The sequence below is a fragment of the Artemia sp. Qi Xiang Cuo genome, chromosome 19 (assembly GCF_049724085.1).
Source record: "Artemia sp. Qi Xiang Cuo chromosome 19, ASM4972408v1, whole genome shotgun sequence".
In the NCBI taxonomy this organism is placed as follows: Eukaryota; Metazoa; Arthropoda; class Branchiopoda; order Anostraca; family Artemiidae; genus Artemia; species Artemia sp. Qi Xiang Cuo.
The window spans coordinates 61,419,945-61,442,537 of record NC_142812.1 but is presented as its reverse complement, the minus strand read 5'-3'; the positions used below and the strand labels follow the sequence as shown (position 1 = coordinate 61,442,537).

The window sequence follows — 22,593 nt, the reverse complement described above, 5'->3', positions numbered from 1 at the left end:
AGTGGATAATATAGTCACCAACTACACAGATGTTTTCCAAGGAATAGGAAAGCTAGACGGAGAGTGTCATTTGCACCTGAAGGACAACGCAGTCCCTACAGCACACCCAGCAAGAAGAATCCCATCATCACCTCGAGGAAAACTAGAAGCAGAACTTAATTGCATGGAAGAACAAGGTATAATTGTAAAATCTTCAAACCAACTGACTGGGTTAATTCAATGGTTGCTCTAGGAAAAAAGAATGGCAGTCTACAAATATGTATCGACCCTGTTGACTTAAATAAGACAATCCAAATACCATTCTACCCTATTCCCTCCCTGGAGGATTTCAAATCAAAACTCCACAGAGTAAAGTATTTGAGCAAGTTGGATCCAAGATCCAGATTGGTCACTAGTCTTAGATGATGAATCTGCAGATCTAACCACATTCAACACCATCTTTGGCAGATCCGCCCAGATGCAGGATTAGCCAGGTGAGTTCAGGAATTGAGGCTTGGGGACTAGACAGCTGTTCAGAAATGTTTAGGGACAAGTGTTACCTACTTTGGACATGTTATTAGTGAACAAGGAATGCAGCCCGATCTTGACAAACTTAAAGCCATCAACAACATGTGCACGCAAAAAAAACCTCGAAGAACTTGCAACCATGTTGGGAATGTTAAACTACCTTGCAAAATACATTCCAAACCTATCAACACAGAACAAAATCCTACACGACCTCAGCAATTCCACAAAATTCACTTGGGCCAAGGAACACAACAAAGCCTTGAAAAATATCAAAGATTCAATAGCTTCAAGCTTAGCATACTTTGACCACTCATGCTAGTCAATCAATCTCACTGTGGATGCTTTGTCACATGGCCTAGGAGCATATATCTCACCATATGGTAATGTCATTGCATATGTATCATGTTATCTCAGCAAAGCTGAACAGAAATACTCACAACTGGAAAAGGAGCTATATGCAATAAAATTTGGTTGCAAGCACTTCCACCACTTCATATATGGCAGACATGTACAAGTAACAACAGACCACCATCCACCTGAGACTATCCTATAATATCCACTTCAAAAAGCCTCTGCCACAGCCAAGCAAATGATGCTACAGATTAAACCCTATGATCTAGAGTTTGTCTACACCCCAGGGACAGAAATCGCAGTTACAGACACGCTATCAAGGCTGCACCTCCCTGATGTTGACAAGAAGCTCCATAGAGAAATCAAAGTGTATGTCCACCAGATTGCACGTGTTCTTCCTGTTAGTGATGGAAGACTTGAAGAAATACAACTTTGCACCAAGGAAGATGAACACCTGATTGGTCTCAAGGAAGCCATCCAAGCCGGGTGGCCCAGTGCTCAAAAGCAATGTGCTACAAATCTTCTTCCTTACTGGAGCCTTCAGCACGAATTATCACACATGAATGGCATCATATCCCAATTACTGCTGTAGGATCATCACTGGCCTATGAGAGCCCGAGAAGCTGAAATCCTTATCTTTTTCTTGAACTGATTTTATTTACTTATAAAAAACGATAACTTCGATAAATGTACGACTTCGATTATGGTACTAGGAACGAAAACTGAACTTCGGTAAAGAAAAAACTTCAGTTATTGTAGAACAAGCGTCCGCCCCAACTAGGAATAAGCAATCACTGGATATTATGTCATCACTTCTTTGACTTTTGCGAAAGGCGATCAATTAGTTCGGATTTCCTCTTCAGAACAAGTACTTCAACCGATTCAGCATCATCTGCCCTTTCCCTTTTTTTGGAGCAAGCTTTTAATGCTGCTTCCGGCATACTTTGAGCAAGACCAATGTTCAAGAAGTCCTTCTCTTCCACAGCTTTCTTCAACCGTTCCCCTGCCTCTCTCAGAAGGGTATCAGCTATTTCCTTCTTGTGCTTAACCATCTTTTTTTTTTGTACAATGTCTTACTCTAGGTCCGCTATTTTTTGCTTCTTCCGTGCCATCTCCTGGATTTCTTGTTCATCATCTTTCTTCTCAGCTTCAAGCTTCTCTGTTTCTGATTTTTCCTATCTTTGCTCAATAAGGTATAGTTCATAGCTGGATCTAGCTGATCTAGCCAGACAAAGCAGCTTCTTTGTGATTAGCACACGCTCTGGTCTGTTCTTATAGTTACGGAGCACATCCGCAACAAAAACATTAACATTCAGTTTCCGCTCTTCTGTACACACTTGAAAGCTGGTTATCAGCAGAGCTGAACAAGAAAATCATCTCTACATCTGCACATCCATGAAAGAGCAACAGAGCTGCCCGGACGATCTGACCTAAGGCCTGATATTTTGTTTTACCAGATGGTGTCTTCAGTTCCAGAATCTTTTGCCAATAGCTGTCGATTCGAGTACTCTCCATGGGTGGCGGCACAGGATCTGACTGTAATAAGAATCATTCTCCCTGGACTTGTTTGATGTCCGTCTCAAATGGAAGTTCTCTCGCGATGTGGACGCTATCACTGCAACTCGCTCTTTGGTAATCAGGACTGGGAGGCCCTAAGCAGGCAAGGCTTCGGCAAAACTCGTTGTTCACATGGCATTTTGTCAGCAGGTACTATACAGCAGCTTTGATATGCTTCCTGATTCTCAGGAAAAAAATTCCTGTGTTTCAGAATAACTTTTGAAGAATCCAGGGCAGCCAGGACCCTTTCATTACACATGGTTGCTGTAGGTAAACATATGCAGTACTATCTAAGCCTTCGAAACCCCGAGGATCCGGAGATTGACATAATCAGCCATCATCTGCCCCAAAAGAACTGTGCATAAACATCTCAGCTCAAAGTGTACCACATGAATTTACGGCTCTTGTTGTTGAAATACACCAGTAAAAGCAGTGAAAGTTGCTGCAGACCTTACAAGAACTCAATTTCAACTTTCATTGTTTGCTTTTTTAGCCAACTTATAATTTTCAAATATTTTGCATTTGACATCAGGTACTTCAGACTATTTTTCTTTGGCACGAATTGTAATGCAGGCCTGTGTTCGATCAAGTGGCTTGCTACTTCCCTATGGTGAACCATCTCGTGGGGACGTGCTTCATAAACTTATGATGAGGTACTTTAACTTTCCGTTAGCACTGGATGAAATTGTCCGAACGAGCTGGTCATCTGCTGAAAAAGTGGTAGACAGCAATGATCATATCAGAGCACTCCTCCCCGAGTTCTTGTATTCCTTTCAAGAATGCATTATGCATTGCACGAATATTTCAGGTTCCAATATTCAATAGGCCTTTTGAATACATTTTTCTCTTTTCTGAGTCTACAATTAACAACACTTTCTTACTGACCGCTGGGCAATCACTTGCAAGCATTAGCAATCTCTCAAGTCTCTCAAGAAAGTTTTTCATCTTAAATACTCTGCAGGATTTTCTTACTCAGATCTTCACTGGTTGCCTGTCCCACATAATACGTCCAAAGATGCTGAGTAACCATTTGTTTCCTCTCTTTTGACCAGCATCAAACTCTTATTTGGAGCTCCTTTACCTCACCATCGTTCGTTGCTTCATAATATTCCAGCACAAAGTCAGATTTCTGGATGTCTTCAACTAGAATTTCTCAAAACTATGGATAAATAGCCTCCATCAGCAAGTATGTCATTTTTAGCATTTAACAAGAAGCCTTCTGGTACAGCATCACGGAATATTGTTCAGAACACATAGGCACAGCTAAAGAACTATCAATAGTCTTTAAAAGCCAAACTATCTCTGCCCTTGATGCTGCATCTCGCTTGCAGAGCATTTCCAGCTCATTTTGTGGTACCCTATCGCCAATTTTTGAGTTTGGGGGGTTTCCAGTTGGAGCTAATGCAGAAAGTCTCAAGTGACGTCCTCAGATATGTGGGCATACATGCCTTTTGCAGGAAATGGTCTAAAATCAAAGAAACTGGCTACTGAAAACATAAAGAAGGAATCTCGGCCTAACTGTCCATTTGCTAAGCAACCAGGCAAGAATGGATGCTATGTGAACCAACAGCCTGAAAAGAAGCATAGGCAGTTATGGTACAGTATAATTAATTCAATCAATCATCTTATTTTCAAGAGCCTAAATTTTAACACACAAACACTAACCTCGTTTATCACAGCCATAGATATTGTGCGTCTTGAAATACAGTCCAAACTATCAAAAAAGGCTTACCCTTTTTTAGTCAACAGTCAACTATAACATAATGTTTTACCAAAACAATTAGGTCCAAAACCTCAGAAAAAGTGACTTCAGTAACAAAATGACAGAAATAGTGACAAAAGTGACAGGTCCCAAAAAAGTGACAAAAAGTTACTGCAGCCAATCCCTGATCCAATGGAAGTCATCAGCAAGCTCAAAACACATTTTGCCCAACATGGCATTCCTCAAACAATCATGTCAGACAATGGAACACAACACACATACATCCTCAGAGTTTAAACAATTTGTAGAGGACTGGAGTATAAAACACAAGACATCCAGCCCTATCTACCCTCAGTCCAACAGGTTTGTAGAAAAGGATGTTCAAACATGAAAGAACATCTTCACCAAGGCAACTGAAACTGGAGATGACCCATACCTGGGTCTCCTGGAATTCACCCATAGACAGCTATACTGCTCCTGTGCAGCTACTGATGACCTGTCATTTATGCTACACCTTACCCTGCACAGAAAAACACCTGCAGAAACAGGTTGTTCCAACCAACAAATACCTGTTGAAGATAAAAGAGGCAAAATCAAGACAAAAATTGCAGTATGACCAACATGCCAAGTCTCAGCCCACACCCCACTCAGGTGACATTGTGGCTTACCAGAAACAACCAGATAGTCAGTGGAGCACTGCCACCATCATAACGCCAGCAGCTCGCCCCAGATCGTTCCATATCACAACCGAAACCAGAACCATCCTAGAGAAATTGGAAGCACATATCAAATGCCTTGCCATCACACCCCAGACAAAGCAGACAGTACAGTGGGCAGGACACTGCCACTTTACCAGTAAGCAATCCAATATCTGACTTAACTTATAAAGATGAAACACTGCCTACTGCATCATCCAACTTCAACTCACCCAACACAGTAACCCTGCCCCGTACTGCCAATAGCCCAAATCCAATCAAAGATAGTGTACCAGCAGAGGCACCAGTGACCCAAACCAGATACGGAAGGCAAATTAAGCTACAAACCAAACTGAACTTGTGACCTTACCCAACTCTCAAAAGAAGAGAAGTGGTATGTATAGAGTGCATATATTGCCTGGTGAGGAATGAGCCAAGTGCCTTCTCCCAGATATTTGTACTAGCAGTACCACAGGCATAGCCCCTTAGTGTTCTTGTCTATGTGGTAGAGGTCCAGGAGAAGCAAGCCAAGTGCCTTCTCTTGTAGATGTTAGTAACAGTACCAGCAGTTCCTCCTCCACTGGCTGTAAGCAACCTTAATCTTCTATTATAGAAGAAGGAAGATGTAACATCATGCATGATTGCTGTGATTATGCTGCTAGTGCTTGTATATACTTGCAGTGGCTTATTATGCTTTTGTTCTAGATGCCTGGGTTTAAATAAACTAATAATCTGGTAGAATGCTACAATATTGTATACGGTTACGTTATCAAATCTAATTGCATGCTCATAGAGAAAATTTAGAAAAATCCAGTGGTGAAACAATCAACTTTCTGAATGCTATAATAGATAATTTTACTGTGCTTTAATTGTTGATGTGATAGATAGCTACGATTACTGGGTGTCTTACCCAACAGTTGGTATGTGATGACACTGCATTTTCACCAAGAGTAAATTTGTAGGGGTTGAACATATCTAAAGGACATATACTTATTAAAAAAAAGTAACCCCATTAGATTCCTTAATGTAAGCTCTTTGCAAACGTCAAGGTTATTTTTCTTGAAATACACCCCTTCCCTCCCTTTGATAGTCCCAGATATGACCCTAATTGATAAATTTATTTGCTGCTTTTGTCTTGTAATGCAACATGTATTCTTTGTAAATGACTTTATTGTATTTTCAACCAGGTGAAATCTAGTTCCGCCTGACAAATTACAAAATAGAATTACTTGAAATAGAATACTGATGAAACATTACAACATCACATAACCTTTGATAGCAGTTGGAAAGCAAATTTGCAGTCATAGTTCAAAGGACTTATAACCATCAGTGGCACAATTTACTTCTACAGTAATTGGAGACTTGTTTTATTAGTTGTATTGTTTATATTTATTTCAAACAAAAAACAGAGTAAGCCATATGCTTGTTTATTTTTATATAATGTTTGGTTTATTTCTTTACTCCTTTGTTTTGATGTGTTTTGAGATTTTTTTTTCAGTTTTCTTTTGGATGTTTTCTTTGCTCTGCCATTATTTTTAGTAATTTGATGCGTTATCTATAAATATATTCATTATTGCTTATTTTTATATGCTATGCTTTTAGAAATCAGATTATGATTTATTTTTTCCATGCTTATTCAGATTTTAAATCATTTTGAATAATATTTCATCATCAGTTCTGTTGTAATTATTCCAGTGAAACTGGATTTTCGAATGTCAAGACTACAGCTACCCATTATAAAATGCATCACAAGCTGAAAAACAACAAAGAAATTTATTATCAGGGCCAAATATGGAACAATCAGGAAACATGTATTATCAGAAACACAAATATAATATTTACAAAAAGCATAAAATAAGGAGTCTAATGATGCTACATTTATTTTTGTTAAAATTTGTCCTTCTATGAAGTCACCTAACTTGAAGTTTATTGATAGTTTCACACATCTTTCCTTTTGTAATTTGTCAGGTAGAACTAGATTTCACCTGGTTGAGAATACAATAAAGTCATTTACAAAGAATACATGTTGCATTAAAAGACAAAAGCAGCAAATAAATTTATCAATTAGGGTCATATCTGGGACTATTAAAGGGAGGGAAGGGGCGTATTTCATGAAAAGTAACCTTGATGTTTGCAAAGAGCTTCCATTAAGGAATCTAATGGGGTTACTTTTTTTTATAATAAGTATGTGTTCTTTAGATACTTTCAACCCCTACAAATTTACTCTTGGTGAAAATGCAGTGTCATCACATACCAACTGTTGGATAAGACACCCAGTGGTCATAGCTATCTATCACATCAACAATTAAAGTACAGTAAAATTATTTATTATAGCATTTAGAAAGTTGATTGTTTCACCACTGAATTTTTCTAAATTTTCTCAATGAGCATGCAATTAGATTTGATAACATAACCATATACAATATTGCAGGGACTAACGCAGGGGGAGGGGCTCCGGGTCCGGGACCTCCCCCCCCGAAATCTCACGATTTTTTTCATTCTCCCTTAATTTTCTGATTTTTCTCACAGAATAATGGGTTTGAAGGATTTGGCCCCCCCCGATACCACTTGGGCCCCCCCGAAACAAATTCCTGCGTACGTGCCTGCAATATTGTACCGGGGGAATTTTGTGTGGTTGTCAGCCCTGTACCACTAGTGACCGTGCCACTTGTGCCATTAAGGATTTAAGCTGTATTATCAAGGATTGCACCAACTGCGGCGTTATGGAATTGCTCGACTTGTACCACTTAGGTTTTACCTCAATCCGCCAAGCTGATAGAAGCTTGTGCCGCCAAAGGCTGCACGATTTGTAATGGGGGAAAAGAATGAGTATAACGGAGGGGTAGAAAAATGACCGTGCCACTCCCTATGGGAGAAAATAAAATAGATTAAGTAATAGGTTAGAATTGCCTTGTAAGGAATTAATTAGGCTGGGGAGCCGTCAATCCAGGAGCGTAAACATACTTCGTAGTATTTTCAGATTCCTTGGGAACGCTGCCAATGGAGACATTTGAACTAGTTTTCTACTTTGCAGTGAGATACAGGCATATAATAAGAACAAACAGAAATAGAAAAGTAATGGGTTTATTGAGACTTATATTTTCAGGTATACAGCAACGTACATATATAATTAATGCTTCGGTTCAAAAATACATACAGTCAGATTGATAATTTTCAGAGTGTATCGCAGAATGGTAGGAACATAATGTCTCCCTAAAAACACTTTTTCATTACTATATAACACGAGTCTAGATTCTGCACCCTAATAACTATTTCACCATCGACCCAACTTCTCTGTAGGGCCCAATACTGTTTCATTATGTTTAAAAACTAAAATCATTATGCTAACCGACCGCCAAATAATTTGTTTTCATTATTCTGATGATTAGACATTCACACTCCTATGACGACTTGACAATTCCTCTGAAATTTGGTATAAGATATTGTCTCGTGATTTTTTATTGCCAAGTATTTTCGCGAAATTCAAAACCGTCTTCCTTGATTAATACCGCAATTCAACAAGTAGTTTTTCCACACTTCACATCTGTCAGTCTGTAAAACAAATCGTCTGGAATGCTGCGAAGCATTCATATCGGAAGTATCCTTAGAAGGAAACAATTTTATTTTTTATATTTTAAATATATCACATATTACTCACGGTACATATTACCCTTCCCATTATTTAATGACGTCCCGTCATTAGGATTTACTTGCCCTTGGGTTTTTGAAATATTCGTGATTTATTTACTATTTGTCCTATGTGATTTTTATCGACATTGTATTATTTTATACTTTTATTTAAGCTTAATCGGGAGTGCTTAAAAAAGATTCTGTATTACTTTTCTTATTTTATTATATATCCTTTTCTAATGTTCCTCCACCGGACTAAGATTATCTATGGTTACAGCCTAGCTACTACACTAAAGATTTTTTTTCTACATCTAACACTCATAGCTTCTACACCTTCAACCTTTTAAACATTATCATGGGAAATGTTTTATGTGGTTGGGGCTATATTACTAGTATTTTAGGATATTTTTAATGTAATAATAATCATATTAATTGAAATGTGCAAGTCTTTATCTAATGCTATTTATGGGATTATTATACTTTCTATCTACGGTAAATTAATGGAGTAATACTGCAATACTACACATAACTCTATCTAAGCAATTAGCAATGTATATATATATATGAATGATTTAAAATATAAATACTATGTCACCACTTTCACTGGTAAATTTTAAAACTTTTCCATTAGGTATGTTCGTTATGTAATAGCGAGGATAAGATATTGAAATTGTTAATTTATCCAAACTATTAAAATGTGGCATATGCAAACCACACCTACTTCACCACCTTACGTGTCTCTTAGTGTACTCACTCCTTCTGTTGTAAATTATGGTCCTTCACTATTTTCGTCTTGTGCAAAACTTTTTAAAACACTTACAATATAGTTTCTTCACAGAATAATTCGAGCATGGTTATGTTCATATTGGACGAAACGTTTTCTCTAATTGTCAAACGGGAAATGATACTTCCAGGTATAGGTGTGAAGAATTTTGATAATAGAGTTCTTTCTCACCTACTATCTTTGGGAAGTTTATTTTCGTTTAGGAATTGAGTACTGGAATCGCGCCGGTAATAGATGGATCGACTCTCTTCTTAGCATTTCATTCCTGGACTATATTGAAGCAAACAGAGCATGTATTTCTGGTGGAAAATTGTTCAACCATGCAAAAACATATTATAGTTCTCTTTTAAAATTTTTTGTGCATGGGTTGTATTTATTAGCTTTCATGATGATTCTTTGGCTAATCACAGGGCAGTTAATATTCGGATTTAGAATGGGTTGACATCAAACTTTAGTGACTCCTTCAATGTATTGTCTTTAACTTGTGGGAGGAGTTTATTGTCACTGAGGGGTTAGTCACTGGGGTTACTTTTGGTTTCTGTAATTCAGTGGTTGGTTTCCAGGTTCATTTTTCAGAAATTATCTCGTAACATTTAAGGGTTAACCGAGATAGGAACTTTTCGCATTTGATAGAGGTGATAGGATGGATTCCGAGAAATAGTCGAAAGGGATTCAACGCGTGAATATGCGACACATAAATAATTTGGGTTCATCAAATATCATAACTATACAGTTATATGGTGCATGGGTCCATAAGGATTATCAAGGGTGATATTTATGTACTTATATCTTGTACTGGTCAATGGGGTTCTCAGGATTGATGTGTTTATATAGTTCGATAATGCACTGGATACTGATTTTTATTAGAGTTTTACCTGATACATAATATGGTTTGTGATCGAGGAACAACGATCAAAAAGGTAAGAGTAATTTTCGTTCTAGCTTCTATACTTTTAATTTATGGTGAGTACTTGTCGCTGGTTGACCAAAAATGACGAAAAATAGATGCTACTAGCTTTTACCTGCACTAGACTGTGTATTGTGATGAATGATTTCCCATAGTTCATTCGGATTCCTGTAATAAAAATAACGAGGCAGAAATACACGTTCTTTAAAACGAGTTGTCATAATACATAATAGGTAATACGATTGGGTATATTTATGGTGAATTTTGCGCTACAATAAAATATTAAACAAATACACTAATATTATTACACATATATGGATTTTAAAAAAACGACATTATTATCATGTTGTTTTAAAATATATATGATTTCCATTGGTAAACCTAAAACATAGGATTTTCTTCTAAGTTGTTATAGAATAGCGACAATATAAGAGATTAATTCCTGTAACTTTAAGTTGTTCCTCTTATTATGTTCCTTAGTATATGCTATCGCAAATACTTTATTTCAATTTCTTTCAACACTAACTTAATTCTTCATTAGAATTCAAATAACAATTTAAACATTAGTTACGCAACATTATCATGTTTGAAGCCTCCGTTTACAAAATATTTTATGCCTTCATTGTTCACGCACGTCCGTGCTGTTTAAGAAACGCATATTGCCGCGTCGTAACCGCATGGTTTTACGTAAGCGACACTTACAATGAGGGAACTAGACAGCAAGGACGAGTGGAGACCTCTATACCCACTCGTTTTCTAATGTTTCCCCTTTTTCTTGGCTTAGACATTTTCGTGTGGTTCCGGGCTTGACTTCGGTATTTCAGCCGTTTTGCCCTGATCTTCCCTTGTGTTTTTCCTCCTTAGTCTCAGAATTCTTTCATTGTTAAAAGTTATTAAGGTTCTCATGATCAAGAACATTATAAATACGAAAGGTACGGTCAGTAGTATATTCCACCAAAAATTGGTTGAGAATAATCCATCTTTATTATTCACGTACGTTAATCTCTGGTCTTCCTTAGTAAATAGGGGAATCTGGGAGTCTAATGCTTCTCTTATTTTTGTAAGCGATAATGCTCCTTAATTTTTTCTATTTTGGACCATATTGAGGTTTTCATTTCCTCGCTTTCTATATTGGGAATAGTGTACGACAGGTAAATTGCCTTCAAATTGGTTATTTTAGGACTTATTATATTTGTGCTCGTGGTTATTAACGGCGTTTGAACTTTTGACTCTTTAGTTCTAAGTCGACATCCTTTTTTGATGGTAATTGTACCCACATCTTGTAATAATAATTCGGTCCTGAACTTGGATCGATTCTTTCAGTATTATTATAACAAGACAAAGTTCCAATAGTTTCTCTTGGAACACAAAATAGCCAAAGATCATTTCTTAGGTGCATGAATATTTCTAGCTCAGTACTTCCTATCGAAACTTCGCACGAATTAGGTATTTCATCCTGTTTTGTATCTTTTAAGAATATGGCAAAAATACAAGATCCAGGTTTGACATTATAAATAGGTAATGTAAGCTGGCTTACTAGGTTTTTGAATCATACGCACTCTTTTAAGTCTCGTGGATTAGCTAGGGCATATTTTCTTCTATCTTGGTCAACAAGTAAATACTGTGCTTTAGGTGTCACAATCATAAAGGAATTTGTCTTCTTTATATCAGCAGGGAAGGTCGAAATTTGTACAAGTCGTATATGGATTGTTGGTTTATCAAAGGAATCGTTACTACTGCGAATAATTGCTCATTTATTTCCGTGATGTGGACTTTTAATTTCGTATAGTAAAGAAATAAATTTGATACTTCTGGCTCTATGGGTAAATGTAAACCAAACGTTAGGTGTGTTTTTATTTCATCTAAAATACTTTTCAGGTTAGAAGGGTCTACCAGGTCGTATAACAAGATTCCTCCCGTGAGGGCAAATTATGCGAATTCGAACTTACTAACGTCCGTTGCTAGGTTTAGTAATGACATTGTTATTAAATCGAGTGATACCATGGTAAGGCTCACGGCTGTCACCACGTGATCCACTTCGTTTTTTAAATAATTCATTACGTTTACAGTTTTTGAGATTTTCTTAGATGTCATTTCAACTTTATCTCTCTAGTAATTTGCTATACTGGCTTGTATCTTCTGGACGTGTAATGTTACGTTCATGGCATTATTCAACTTTTTTTACATTTTCCCTCAGGATGTTTAAGTCTTCCTCCGTTGTCAAACCAAAAAAGCGGGAAGCGAGTTCTCCGATGATGGGAATTAGGCTTGTAGACCTACGGTATTTATTTCTTCAAAAGAATACTTCAAAAATCCTCGTGGTACTTTGTTTTATTTTTTGTATTTCCGTATTAAATAGTTCAAATAAGGCTTGTAGTCTTTGTCTGTATAATATTAAGAAGGCTTGATGAGTTGACACTTTTTGGGCATTTTTCTCATTTAGATTAGGTAATGGTTCGATACCTTCTTTTATCGGCTCGTCAGTCATGGCTAGTCTAGCACAAGTACGTTTACCGTCTATTGTCCAACATTTCTTATGTACGTAATTATCTTCTTCCTCTTTTTTATAATTATTTTTCTTTTCTTCTGGCTTAAGCCCTTGTACTTTTACCGTTTGTATTTCGGTATGTCTTACCGGGATTCTTGCCCTTGCGTTTATAAGGAATTTGCCAATAGGATGGGTGTGCGTAAACGTGGGCTCTGTTGACCAAGTCCATTTTGTAAATGTCGTGGGTTTTAGATGAGTTAATATAGTTAAATTTCCAGGTGATTCTTTGCTAAGTGCGATCAATTCTGGCACTGGGTTTGCCGTGGTTTCCAATATTGAAGATTGTATCTCTTTGGTTGGGGTCTCCTACGTAGGTTTGGTTGTTGTGATATTTTTTTTTCTTTTCTTTCTGTAGTATATGCATATTCATGATCTTGTTGGGTACTTGAGAACTTGTTTCTTGATTTGTCTAATTCCCTTAGGTTAGTATCTTGTCTGTTGTCATTTTCCTCTCTTAGTTTGGACGATGTACGTTTCGTGACGTTTTTCTCAGCATGACTTTGCCATAATTCTTTGAGAAAAGTCCATAGGCTTGGTAGTTCGTTTATCATTGCGTAATTTCCATCATAAGGTTTTCCTTTCCTTGTAGTCAGTAATTTAGGGGTTTCAATGGATTTTATTGTAATAAAGTCTCTCGACAAGTATTCAATATTATTTGCTGATCTTTTCCTTCTATCTTCCTTGGTGCTCGTTCCAAGTGCCATGTCAATTTCCGCCATTTTCTATCAAAGTCATCTATTATAAATTTTGATTTTAGTTTGGGGATAACTGGAATTGGAAACTCTTTATTATCTTTACTATGCATTATTTTACTGGCCTGTAATTCTTTATCCGACCTTAGGAATTGAAATATCGATTCCTTGAGTTCATTCGTATTTTTCTCTAGTCTTGTTACTTGTTAAAACAAGGTTTCAAAGGGTTTGGGGTCCAATTTCATAAAAAATTCCATGCATTATGGCTGGCTAGCCGTGAATTTTCATGCTTAAATATTAATCCATGTTTTACAATATCTTGGGCTGCTGCGTGAACAACGAGGATTATGATGATATTCTTAAGCCTCATCTTATTGTTTGTTTCTAGAATTAATTTTTTATTAATTTTACCTATTTTTGCAAAATTCGTTTATTTACTATTTTATTATTATTATTATTTATTTTCAAAGTAGTTTAGTCATTTTGACTTTTAACTTAGGTTATTTTATTATATTAAATTATATCAATTTAATTTTTAAATTGCCTTATGGCATTGCTCGAACAAAACTAAATTGTGAACGTAAAACAGAATTTCTGTTTATGTATTATATCTTGGGATTAGAATGGTTACGGAAGTCTTATCTTTACTTTGGTTATGATATGCCTTAAAGGCTTAGTTAATAATTACTGTGCGACTTAATTTTACATTATATTTTTCGAATAAGCAAACATAAATAAGTAAGCAAGCAACATATAAATACGCTGTTAACCTATTTTCATTATACGTCTTTTAATAAGATAATTTTCGTTATTACAACTAGAATTATTAGAATCTGCACTAAGACAAAATAATTCTTATATATGAGAACATTCAGGTAAATGTATGGTTTAACTTTGCGTAGAGTATACGCTATTTCATTAATATTGATTCACTATTATTATTATTTTTTGAGAAGGAACAATTTCGAAAACAGAGGTTATGGTGTTTTTTAGTGAATTTATAATTTAATTTTTAATGCTACAATATTGTAGCATTCTACCAGATTATTAGTTTATATAAACCCAGGCATCTAGAACAAAAGCATAATAAGCCACTGCAAGTATATACAAGCACTAGCAGCATAATCACAGCAATCACAGCAATGATGTTACATCTTCCTTCTTCTATAATAGAAGATTAAGGTTGCTTACAGTCAGTGGAGGAGGAACAGCTTGTACTGTTACTAACATCCACAAGAGAAGGCGCTCGGCTTGCTTCTTCTGGACCTCTACAACATAGACAAGAACACTAAGGGCTATGCATGTGGTACTGCTAGCAAACATTTCTGGGAGAAGTCACTTGGCTCATTCCTCACCAGGCAATATATGCACTCTATACATACCACTTCTCTTCTTTTGAGAGTTGGGTAAGGTCACAAGTTCAGTTTGGTTTGCGGCTTAATTTGCCTTCCGTATCTGGTTTGGGTCACTGGTGTCTCTGCTGGTACACTATCTTTGATTGGGTTTGGACCATTGGCAGTTTAGGGCAGGGTTACTGTGTTGGGTGAGTTGATGTTGGATGATGCAGTAGACAGTGTCTCATCTTTACAAGTTAAGTCAGATATTGGATTGCTTTCTGGTGAAGTGGCAGTGTCCTGCCCACTGTACTGCCTGCTTTGTACGGGAGGTGATGGCAAGGGATTTGATATGTGCTTCCAATTCCTCTAGGATGATTCTGGTTTCGGTTGTGATATGGAACAATCTGGGGCGAGTTGCTGGCGTTATGATGGTGGCAGTGCTCCACTGACTATCTGTTTGTTTCTGGTAAGTCGCAGTGTCACCTGAGTGGAGTCTGGGCTGAGACCTGGCATGTTGGTCATACTGCAATTTTTGTCTAGATTGTGCCTCTTTTATCTTCAACAGGTATTTGTTGGTTGGAACAACCTGTTTCTGCAATTGTTTTTCTGTGCAAGGTAAGGTGTAGCATAAATGACAGGTCATCAGTAGCTGCACAGGAGCAGCATAGCTGTCTATGGGTGAATTCCAGGAGACCCAGGTATGGGTCATCTCCAGTTTCAGTTGCCTTGGTGAAGATGTTCTTTTATGTTGGAACATCCTTTTCTACCAACCTGTTGGAGTGAGCGTAGATAGGGCTGGATGTCTTGTGTTTTATTCCCCAGTCTACTACAAATTGTTTAAACTCTGAGGATGTATGTGTGTTGTGTTCCATTGTCTGACATGATTGTATGAGGAATGCCATGTTGGGCAAAATGTGTTTTGAGTTTGCTGATGACTTCCTTGGATTAGGGATTGGCTGTAGTAATTTTTTGTCACTTTTTTTGGGGATCTGTCACTTTTGTCACTATTTCTGTCATTTTGTCACTAAAGTCACTTTTTTTGATGTTTTGGACCTAATTGTTTTGGTAAAACAGTATGTAATAGTTGACTCTTGACTAAAAAAAAGGTAAGCCTTTTTTGATAGTTTGGACTGTATTTCAAGACGCACAATGTCTATGGCTGTGATAAACGTGGTTAGTGTTTGTGTGTTAAGATTTAGGCTCTTGCAGATAAAATGATTGATTGAATTAATTCTACTGTACCATAACTGCCTATGGTTATTTTTAGGCTGTTGGTTCACATAGCATCCATTCTTGCGTGGTTGCTTAGCGAATGGACAGTTAGGCCGAGATTCCTTCTTTGTGTTTTCAGTAGCCAGTTTCTTTGATTTTAGACCATTTCCTGCAAAAGGCATGTATGCCCATAGATTTGAGGACGTGACTTGAGACTTTCTGCATTAGCTCCAGCTGGAAACCACCCAAACTCAACGAGTGGCGATAGGGTACCACAAAAGGATCTGGAAATGCTCTGCAAGCGAGATGCAGCATCAAGGGCAGAGATAGTTTGGGTTTTAAAGACCATTGCTTGTTCTTTAGCTGCAGCTTCATTTGATCATATTGCCTTTGTGTTCTGAACAATATTCCTTGATGCTGTACCAGAAGGCTTCTTGTTAAATGCTAAAAAATGACAAACTTGTTGATGGAGGCTATTTATGCTTAGTTTTGAGAAATTCTAGTTGAAGACATCCAGAAATCTGAATTTGTGCTGGAATATGATGAAGCAACGAACGATGGTGAGGTAAAGGAGCTCCAAATAAGAGTTTGATGCTGGTCAAAAGAGACGAAATAGGTGGTTACTCAGCATCTTTGGACATATTATGTGGGACAGGCAAGCAGTGAAGATCTGAGTAAGAAAATCTTGCAGAGTATTTAAGATGAAAACTTTCTTGAGAGACTTGAGAGATTGCTAATGCTTGCAAGTGATTGCCCAGCAGTCAGTAAGAAAGTGTTGTTAATTGTAGACTCAGAAAAGAGAAAAAGGTATTCAAATGCCTATTGAATATTGGAACCTGAAACATTCATGCAGTGCATAATGCATTCCTGAAAGGAATACAAGAACTCGGGGAGGAGTGCTCTGATATGATCATTACTGTCTACCACTTTTTCAGCAGATGACCAGCTCGTTCTGACAATTTCATCCAATGCTAACGGAAAGTTAAAGTACCTCAGCATAAGTTTGTGAAGCACGTCCCCACGAGATGGCTCACCATAGGGGAAGTAGCATGCCGCTTGATCGAACACAGGCCTGCATTGATAGAATATTTCCTGGAATTCGTGCCAAAGAAAAATAGTCTGAAGTACCTGATGTCAAATGCAAACTATTTGAAAATTATAAGTTGGCTAAAAAAGCAAACAATGAAAGTTGAAATTAAGTTCTTGTAAGATCTGCAGCAACTTTCACTGCTTTTACTGGTGTATTTCAACAGCAAGAGCCGTAAATTCATGTGGTACACTTTGAGCTGAGATGTTTATGCACAGTTCTTTTGGGGCAGATTGTGCTGGCTGATGATGTCAATCTCCGGATCATCGGGGGTTTTGAAGGCTTAGATAGTACTGCATATGTTTACCTACAGCAACCCTTGTGTAATGAAAGGGTCCTGGCTGCCCTGGATTCTTCGAAAGTTATTCTGAAACACAGGAGATTTTTTTTCTTAGAATCAGGAAGCATATGAAAGCTGCTGTATAGTAACTGCTGACAAAATGCCATGGGAACAACGAGTTTTGCCGAAGCCTCGCCTGCCTAAGGCCTCCCTGTCCAGATTACCAAAGTACGAGTTGCAGTGATAGCGTCCACATCGCGAGAGAACTTCCATTTGAGACGGACATCGAGCAAGTCCAGGGAGAATGATTCTTAATACAGTCAGATCCTTTGCCGCCACCCACGGAGAGTACTCGAATCGACAGCTATTGGCAAAAGATTCTGGAACTGAAGACACCCTCTGGTGAAACTAAATATCAGGCCTTAGGTCAGATCGTCCAGGCAGCTCTGTTGCTCTGTCATGGAAGTGCAGATATAGAGAGATGATTTTCTTGTTCAGCTCTGCTGATGACCAGCTTTGAAGTGTGTACAGAAGAGCGGAGACTGAATGCTAAGGTTTTTGTTGCGGATATGCTCCACAACTATGAGAACAGAACAGAGCGCGTGCTAATCACAAAGAAGCTGCTTTGTCTGGCTAGATTAGCTAGATCCAGCTATGAATTATACCTTTTTGAGCAAAGACAGGAAAAATCACAAAGAGAGAAGCTTGAAGCTAAGAAGAAAGGTGATGAACAAGAAATCCAGGAGATGGCATAGAAGAAGCAAAAAATAGCGGACCTAGAGTCAGACATTGTAAAAAAAAAGATGGTTAAGCAGAAGAAGGAAATAGGTGATACCCTTCTGAGAGAGGCAGGGGAACTTGTTGAAGAAAGCTGTGGAAGAGAAGGACTTCCTGAACATTGGTCTTGCTCAAAGTATGCTGGAAGCAGCATTAAAAGCTCGCTCTAAAAAAAGGGAAAGGGCAGGTGATGCTGAATCGGTTGAGTTACTTGTTCTGAAGAGGAAATCCGAACTAATTGATCGCCTTTCGCAAAAGTCAAAGAAGTGATGACATAATATCCTGTGATTGCTTATGTCGGGGCGGATGCTTGTTTTACAATAACTGAAGTTTTTTCTTTACCGAAGTTCAGTTTTCGTTCCTATTACCATAATCAAAGTCGTCACATTTATCGAAGTTATCGTTTTGTATAAGTAAATAAAGTCAGTTCAGGAAAACGATAAGGATTTCAGCTTTTCGGGCTCTCACAGGCTACTGATGATCCTACAGCAGTAATTGGGATCCTTGTAATCTATCTGTCTATGATCTGACGGCTTCTAAGTTGTGACTTTTTGTGTCCTTAAGTAACTAATGTCACTTTTTTTGCGCACCAAAAATGTCTGCGGCTGCATGCTGCCATGGTGCTAATGGAATCTCTGAGTTTATAAGAGACAGTTTGTGATTTGGGCTTCAATGTCACTGTTCATTTTTGGCCAGTAAACAAGCATCCTGGCGCTTTGTTTTGTCTTTTCCATGCCAAGGTGTGAGATGTGGAGCTGTTTGGGGATGTTGGGTTGCATCCTAGGGGAATAACAATTCTGTAGCCCTTGAATATGATGCCATTCATGTGTGATAATTCGTGCTGTAGGCTCCAGTTTGGAAGAAGATTTGTAGCACATTGTTTTTGAGCACTGGGCCACCCGCCTTGGATGGCTTCCTTGAGACCGATCAGGTGTTCATCTACCTTGGTGCAAAGTTGTATTTCCTCAAGTCTTCCATCACTAACAGGAAGAACACGTGCAATCTGGTCGACATACACTTTGATTTCTCTATGGAGCTTCTTGTCAACATTAGGGAGGTGCGGCCTTGATAGCGTGTCTGTAACTGTGATTTCTGTCTCTGGGGTGTAGACAAACTCTAGATCATAGGGTTGAATCTGTAGCATCATTTGCTTGGCTCTGGCAGGGGCTTTTCGAAGTGTACATCAAAGGATAGTCTCAGGTGGATGGTGGTGCGTTGTTACTTGTAAATGTCTGCCATATATGAAGTGGTGGAAGTGCTTGCAACCAAATTTTATTGCATATAGCTCCTTTTCCAGTTGTGAGTATTTCTGTTCAGCTTTGCTGAGATAACATGATACATATGCAATGACATTACCATATGGTGAGATATATGCTCCTAGGCCATGTGGCAAAGCATCCACAGTGAGACCGATTGACTTGCATGAGTGGTCAAAGTATGCTAAGCTTGAGACAATTGAATCTTTGATATTTTTCAAGGCTTTGTTGTGTTCCTTGGCCCAAGTGAATTTTGTAGATTTGCTGAGGTCGTTTAGGATTTTGTTCTGTGTTGATAGGTTTAGAATGTATTTTGCAAAGTAGTTTAACATTCCCAACATGGTTGCAAGTTCTTCTTGTTTTTTTATCGTGCACACGTTGTTGATGGCTTTGAATTTGTCAAGATCTGGCTGCATTCCTTGTTCACTAATAACATGTCTGAAGTAGGGCACACTTGTCTCACTAAAGTGACATTTCTCTTTCTTGAATCTGATGCCCTTTTCTCTTGCTCTCTCTAGTATAGCTGCCAATCACCTATTATGCTCCTCAATGGTTGCCCCAAAAACTAGAAGATTATCAATGATGACAGCAAAACGGTCTAGTCCCTCAAAAGCCTCTTCAATTCTTCTTTTGAACTCATCCTGGGCAGATAAGATGCCAAATGGCATTTGTTTGGAAAAAAACGGATCTGCCCTGCCATGCATCTGCAATGCATCTGCTAAAGATGGCGTTAAATGTGGTTAGATCTGCAGATTCATCATCTAAGACTAGTAACTAATCTCTATCTTGAATCCAACTTGCTCAAATACTTTACTCTGTGGAGTTTTGATTTGACATCCTCCAGGGATGGAATAGGTTAGAATGGTCTTTGGATTGACTTATTTAAGTCAATAAGGTCGATACATATTTGTAGACTGCCATTCTTTTTTCCTACAGCGACCATTGAATTAACCCAGTCAGTTGGTTCGGAGATTTTTCAATTATACCTTGTTCTTCCATGCAATTAAGTTCTGCTTCTAGTTTTCCTCGAGGTGATGATGGGATTATTCTTGCTGGGTGTGCTGTAGGGACTGCGTTGTCTTTCAGGTGCAAATGACACTCCATGTAGTTTTCCTATTCTTTGGAAAACGTCTGTGTAGTTGGTGACTATGTTATCCACTTTTGTCCTGTCAAATACATGCATGTTGTTGCAAGTGTTTTCCTCAACATTACTGATATTCAGGAAAAGTTTCACTATGTTCAGATCAATGCCTGACCTGAATCCAAGAATTGGCACTGAGTCAGTTTCAACAATAAAAATGGTAAGGTTTCAGCTTTGCTTGATTTGTGCTTGCAGTTCAGCTGGCATAAACCTCTGACATGAATCTTGGATCCACAGTAGCCGGTGAGTTTCTGAGTACTTTGTTTCAGTGATGGCGCATGTGTTAAGGCATCAAAATATTTGGCAGGTAAAATGTTTGCTTGTGCTCCTGTGTCAACTTTGAATTTCACAGGTAGGGCCTCATCCCTGTCTTTTTTAGTTTTGTTTTCTATGGTATATAGGAAGACATTGTCATCTTCATCACTGTTGTCAGTTGGGCTCTCCTTGTATTCAGTCACAGTTTTAAATGATTTGTTACTTTTGCACACATGTGTAAAGTGATTTAGCTTTTTGCACTTTGTGCAGGTTTTGCCCTTTGCAGGACAAATGCGGCTAGGTGAGAATGTACCTCCACAGAAATAACACTCTTTAGTTTTTCTAGATTATGCTGGTGCATCTTCGTATTTCCTAACTGGATGTATGTACTTCTGGATAGCATCAATCTCTTTCTTTATTTGATGTGGTCCTTGTTTTTCAAATGTTCTTATCTGTGCCTGGGTTGTTTGGTAGGAACAACATTTATTAACAGCTATTACCAAAGTTAGGGTGTCACCTTCCAGAAGAAGTCTTTCTCTCATTTCTGGGTCTCTGATGCCGCTGACTATCTTGTCTCAAACCATTTCATCAGCACTAGAATAGTTGCAACCTTTTACCAAGATTTTCAGATCTCTGATGTATTTCTCAATGCTTTCTCCTTCATGTTGGTCACGTCTTTGAATTGTGTATCAGGCAAACACACTGTTGGTGATGGGTGCAGCATATTCACGGAGTTTCTGTAGGTAAGTATCTTAAGTTGTTTGTTTCTTCAGCAGTGAATGAAAAAGTGTTGAATATCCGGCGCCCTTTTTCTCCTGCCCAATGAGAAGGTAGGCACACTTGCTTTCCTGTGTTTTTCCAGACAGTAGGCCCTATAAACATGCGTTTTACATGTTGCTCAAAGCGTTTCCATTTATTACTGAGGGTCATGGGCGCCCATAGGCTGAATTTTAGGGGGGGCAAAATACTAAAAAATACTTTATATCCTTGAATATAGATATATTCTTCCAATTTCATTAGAGAGCAATTTGTTGTACAAGCACACAGTTTTCCCTTTTAAAATGTAAAATGTAATTTTAATATTGGCCTTGCTTTCAAAACATATAAAAACAGAAACAAAAAACACAATGGTGGAAGTAAATTTTGCCAACATTGGTGGTTTCTGCTAAAGATCACATTTGCCCTCTTAGCGAAATTCTCTGTTGTGAACCATATGAGTGAAATGAAATGAACCACATGAAAGTGAAATGAGTGAAACTGGAGTTTGGAACATAATCACAAATTTTTAATCATTAAAAATTCAAAAAATAAAACGGATTTAAGATTTTGATTTATCCAAATCTCAAAAAAATTGAATTAACTCATGAAAAGAAACTTACACAGGATCTTAAAATCACAAAATTATAAATTTTCAGAAAAAGCAAATTGTAGATTTCGCTTCTGTTTGGAAAATTTGTCTATAGCCACCTCTTCCAAATTGAGCTCTTGTACTCTACATCTGTGAATGCTTATTAAGCTCAAACTTGATAGGCGTTCTTCACTCATAGTACTCCTAAGCCATGTTTTAACTCGCCCCAGGATTCTAAAGGATCTCTTCACAGTACATGTTGTTGGTGGGATGGTTAGATAGTTAACAAGGGCTCTCATAATTGAAGGGGAAAATGAAGTTTCAGAGAAGAGATCTACGAGCTTTACTTCCTCACCACAGTCTTTGTTATTTCACACATCGTACCACGTTCTTGCTTCCATTTCTAAATTTTTATAATCATAGAACTTAAATAGATCTTTCATAGCATTAACAAATGTATCCTTCTCCGTGTTTTTTAAAATGTTGGGATGAATAAGAATTCCTTTGGACGGGGTTTTGTTGTGGTC

The 22,593-nt window shown here is 37.8% G+C and overlaps 1 protein-coding gene across 2 annotated transcripts in view; it reads left to right on the top strand.

Annotated features, from left to right (window-relative positions):
- Positions 1-22,593, top strand: part of LOC148941084 (uncharacterized) — a 64,717-nt gene that overhangs the window by 16,789 nt on the left and 25,335 nt on the right. Inside the window, exon 1 of one of the 2 annotated variants that reach the window (XM_089105209.1) lies at positions 9,257-9,362. The exons of the other annotated variant lie outside the window; for it this stretch is intronic. The gene's annotated coding sequence lies outside the window, so the exon portion shown is untranslated. Of the gene's footprint in view, positions 1-9,256; positions 9,363-22,593 lie in introns of those variants that run through there. 2 annotated transcript variants of the gene reach the window in all.